Raw genomic sequence first — 5,486 nt, forward strand, 5'->3', positions numbered from 1 at the left:
AAAAAAAAAAAAAAAAAAAGGATGCCCAAACAAGTCACCTTAAAATTTGATACCTGTGCTGTCATTAATAGTAATGTTAGGAATAAGATGTGGTTCTCTTAATTAGAAAAGAGGCTGTATGGCAGAAAATAAGTACATCTGTCATAAATTAGGACTGTGTGGAAATAAATGTAAATACTGGTCTTGCGTCGTTTAGGCCACTTGGAAAAAAGAAAAAAAAAAATGATGAAAATGATCCAGTCCACCTTCAGAAAGGAAAAAATGGCCCTTCCCATACTAAGGGACAATGTAACCCCTTAGAGCTAGTAATAACTAATACGCTTGATCCTGGCTGGAAAAAAGAGGAGTGTGTGACCTTAGGAATTGATGGGGCCAGACTGGATCCTCGAGTAAATATCTTGGTTCGAGGAGAAGTTTACAAACACTCTCCTGAGCCAGTGTTTCAAACTTTCTATGATGAACTAAATGTACCAGTACCAGAAATTCCAGGAAAAACAAGAAATTTGTTTTTGAAATTAGCCGAGCATGTAGCTCAGTCTCTCAATGTCACTTCGTATTATGTATGTGGAGGAACTGTAATGGGAGATCAATGGCCATGGGAAGCCCAAGAATTAGTGCCTACAGACCCAGTTCCTGATGAATTCTCAGCTTAAAAGAATCACCCTGATAATTTCTGGGTCCTAAAAGCCTCAATTATTGGACAATATTGCATAGCTAGAGAAGGAATTCACTCACCCCACAGGACGACTTAGTTGTCTGGGACAGAAACTGTATAATGGTACCACAAAAACAGTCACTTGGTGGAGTTCAAATCAAACAGAGAGGAATCCATTTAGCAAATTCCCAAAGTTGCAAACCATGTGGTCCCACCTGGAGTCCCACCGGGACTGGACAGCCCCAGCTGGATTGTATTGCATATGTGGGCATAGAGCTTATGCCAAATTACCTGACCAGTGGGCAGGTAGTTGTGTTATTGGCACTATTAAACCATCTTTCTTTCTATTGCCCATAAAAACAGGCGAACTCCTGGGCTTCCCTGTCTATGCTTCCCATGAAAAGAGAAGCATAGCTATAGGAAATTGGAAAGATGATAAATGGCCCCCTGAGAGAATCATACAATATTATGGGCCTGCTACTTGGACACAAGATAGCTCATGGGGATACTGGACCCCCACTTTCATGATCAACCAAATCATACGGTTACAAGCTGTCTTAGAAATAATCACTAATAAAACCAGCAGAGCCTTGACTATTCTGGCTCGGCAAGAAACTCAGATGAGAAATGCTATCTATCAAAATAGACTGGCTCTTGACTACTTGCTGGCAGCTGAAGGAGGGGTCTGTGGAAAATTTAACCTTAGTAATTGCTGTCTACACATAGATAATCAAGGGCAAGTAGTGGAAGACATAGTTAGAGATATGACAAAACTGGCACATGTGCCTGTGCAAGTGTGGCATGGATTTGATCCTGGGGCCATGTTTGGAAAATGGTTTCCAGAGCTAGGAGGATTTGAAACTCTTATAATAGGAATTATAATAATAATGGGAACCTGCTTACTGCTCCCTTGTTTGATACCTGTACTTCTGCAAATGATAAAAAGCTTCATCACTACCTTAGTTCACCAAAATGCCTCAGCACAAATGTACTATATAAATCGCTATCAATCTGTCTTGCAAGAAGACATGGATAGTGAAAATGAAAGTGAGAACTCCCACTAATAAAATGAGTGAGAGTCTCAAAAGGGGGGAATAAGGGAGGAGACCACCCCTCATATTGTCTTATGCTCAATTTCTGCCTCCAAAGACAGAAGAAGTAAAAACTAAAAGGCAGAAATGAAATCCACAGGCAGACAGCCCAGCGCCGCACCCTGGGCCTGGTAGTTAAAGATCGACCCCTGACGTAACTGGTTCTGTTATCTGTAGATTACAGACATTGTATAGGAATGCACTGTGAAAATCCCTATCTTGTTTTGTTCCAATCTAATTGCCAGTGCATGCAGCCCCCAATCACATACCTCCTGCTTGTTCAATCAATCACGACCCTCTCATGTGCACCCCCTTAGAGTTGTGAGCCCTTAAAAGGACAGGAATTGCTCACTCTGAGAGCTTGGCTCTTGAGACTGAAGTCTTGCTGATGCCCCTGGCCAAATAAACCCCTCCCTTCTGTAACTCGGTGCCTGAGGAGTTTTGTCTGCCGCTTGTCCTGCTACAAGAGGAAACAACTCTTAGACGAAAATTCAGATAGCGAAATATACATCTCAAGGTACAGAGAGAAAAAGTCTGAGGGAGATTAAGGATGGATGCCAAATCAACCATAAAATTATAGAAATCTACCATAGGATTGTATCAGGAGACCAATTTTATTTACATTGAGACTACCTATCTTTTAACTGGATCTCTGAGCTCTAGGCAGAGCCCACCCTGAATCCTGGTCTCCAAAAAGGGAAAATTATTACGAGGCTAGACCATGTGATGCTTTTACAGTGCACTTAAAAAAAAGCTATTTTTTTAAAGACATTTTTACATGTCTAAACTACAGTCTTCCTTGAAAACCCAAGAGTAGCTTCTGTTGCAATAGCTAGTCAAAAATACAATAGTCAAAAAAATCAAGTAACACAATACAAACGCAAGCAGTTTAAGAGCTGAAATGAATTTGTCTGTTTACACTCTAGGGATTCCATAAGGAAAAATAGAAGTTTCTCCCCAAAAGGGAGCCTGGCACCTTCTCCATTTTCTTTAAGGAACCCCAGGCTATTATGAACTATTTTAGGTCTCTCATTCAGCAGACGGTGCAAGAGAAAGGAGAGACAGCAGAAGTAAACGAAGAAAACAGAATCCAGTCAACTGAGAAGAAAAAAACTTTTGCTCATAAAACAGACAAGTTCCTAGGAGAGAAAAAAAAACATGAAGGTGTTTTAAATACAAACATGCACATAGACACATACACACTTCTTGGATGTTAGCTTTTAATTAAGCTGACTTTTAACCATTGAGGTCCTCTAAAAAAAATCTTTTAAAATCTTATTACCATATTTCAGCTAGGACAAATTGCTGCTACTTCAGAAGTACGAAGTATCAAACCAGAAAAGGCTTGATTCAGGAACCAAACCCAGCCTGTTGTGGTAGAAAAAAAAGCAGAACCTTAGCTATGGAACTGCAGCATGGGCGACAGCCATTGCTCTTTCAGTTCGGCCTGGCTAGCAAACGGTGGCCTTGTTATGTTAATGAAGCCCCTTTAGTGGTCAAAATAAAAAATCTTTGCCTTTTTTTTTTTTCTTTTGCTGGCCGTTTTCCCCTCAACCACACCACCTTTGTGTGTGTGGGAGGGTGGGAATTTAGCCACTTCAGAGGCCTCATTCCCCACAATTTGGAACTGCCCTTTGGATTTGATCAAGTCAGACAGAGTAGGTCAAACTCAATGGGAAAAAGACTGAAACAACAATAAAAACAGAAACAAATAAACAAGCAGTTAAGCAAAACAAATGATCGCACAACTTATATGATTACTGAGTACTCTAATGGTAAGGAGAAATTAAGACCAGCTGGTTGTTAAACTTTAGCCAAGACAAAACCCCAATTCAGCTACTTACCTAGGGATGGGTCTCAGGCTGAAGACTGCTCACTACCATTCTAGAAGCAAGAAAAAAACGAACTCATCTTCCCTGCTGGGAGTGAGCTCAAACCCCTTAAAGGAGTTACCTGTCTTCCATCATCATGGAAGCAGGAAATCTTGCCTTCCTTGCTGGAAGCAAGTAAAACTCAAAAAAACAAACAAACAAACAAACAAACAAACAAAAACACACAGGGAGTCGTACAGCAAAATAAACTTTTGATCTTGACCAAATTTGGGGAGATCAGGAATTCTCTGGAGGAGATGCTTTCAGACCTCAGCAAATTGTCCTATTGGTTTGAGCCATAAAGTTAGCTCATGCTGGTACCAAACACCAATAGGAGATTTGTCAAAGGTAAGGGGCATCTCCACTCAGAATTCCTTCGTGGTTACCCAAATGTGAACCTTGAAAATCTGAGACAGGTCTCAGTTAATTTAGAAAGTTTATTTTGCCACGGTTGAGGACACCCACCCATGACAGAGCATCAGGAGGTCCTGACCACATGTGCCCAAGGTAGTCAGAGCATGGCTTGGTTTTATACATTTTAGGGAGACATAAGACGTCAATCAATATGTGTAAGATGTACACTGGTTCCATCCAGAAAGGTGGAACAACTTCAAGCAGGGAAGGAGCTTGCAGACCACAGGTAGATGAGGGACAAACAGTTGCATTCTTTGAGTTTCTGATTAGCCTTTCCAAAGGAAGCAATCAGATGTGTATTTACCTCAGTGAGCAGAGGGATAACTTTGAACAGAATGGGAGGCAGAAAAGTCAAGCAGTTCCCAGCTTGACTTTTCCCTTTAGCTTAGTGATTTGGAGGCCCCAAGATTTATTTTCCTTCTACATCATTGTGGGCAGCAGACTAGGAAAGCTTTGTAGGATTGGTGGGCAGTGTGAGAGCACAGTGGGTGGTGGTGGTCCTGGGCCCATGGTGGCAACCACCTGTGAGGCTGAGTAAACTCATTTCCCAACCTCCTCTAGCAGCCCCAGTGGAGATACAGAGGAAGCAGAATAGTGATACAACCCAGCCTTAAGTTTTGTCTGTTGCGTGTAATGGAATAAAAATGGGAAGGGTGCTGAGGAGACCAGCAAGGAAATGGTTGAAGAGACAGGGCACAGAAATTTAGCTGGATCAAAAAGGACGGAAAAGCAGAAAGGGCCAATAGAGAGAGGGGATGTCTATGGGTTCGCGGTCCTGAAAAGGACAAATCACTGGTGATTTGAGAAGAGAGAGAGTGAGAAAGCAGGAAGGCTGGAGGCTGTCATCCAAGAGGCAGACATCTGTAAACGTGATTCTAAGAGTCATCAGACCATGGGGGTGGCCAAAGGGAGTGCCTCTTCTCAACTCCTACTCATAATTCCTTGTACTCAAGACAATAATTTCCTGGAAAAGAAGTACCCATATTTAATTCATGTGTGTCTTCCTAGCAGTACTAAAAATATTATATGAAAGGTATCAAACCTTTCAGAATGTGTGATGCTAAATTGTTAAGGATGCTGGAAAACTCAGGACGTTCCTGAGCCTGAGCCTGTGGTGAGCCCAATGCGGGTCTCCATTTGGACAAAGGCCTCAGGCAACTGATGAGATGTAGGGACAGGGATGCATGCCTGAGCAGTATTCCCGATCCCCACTGCAGCTCAGGCCAGCTGACTGCTTTATGAGTAAACATTACCAGGGAACACTTTGCAGTCTTCACACACATGCCCACCTGTGACCACTGATCCCTGTAGGGTGACCACTGACATCAGAGATTCGATGGCAGCAATAAAGACAAGGCCATCCTCATTAGGAAGGAAAGAAAGGAGGAGGGAGGAGAGCAAAGGAATCTTTCCTGCTTGTCAACCACGTCCATCTCTGTTAGGTGATTTCCCATG

Source organism: Mandrillus leucophaeus, unplaced genomic scaffold (assembly GCF_000951045.1).
Source record: "Mandrillus leucophaeus isolate KB7577 unplaced genomic scaffold, Mleu.le_1.0 Scaffold822, whole genome shotgun sequence".
Lineage (NCBI taxonomy): Eukaryota > Metazoa > Chordata > Mammalia > Primates > Cercopithecidae > Mandrillus > Mandrillus leucophaeus.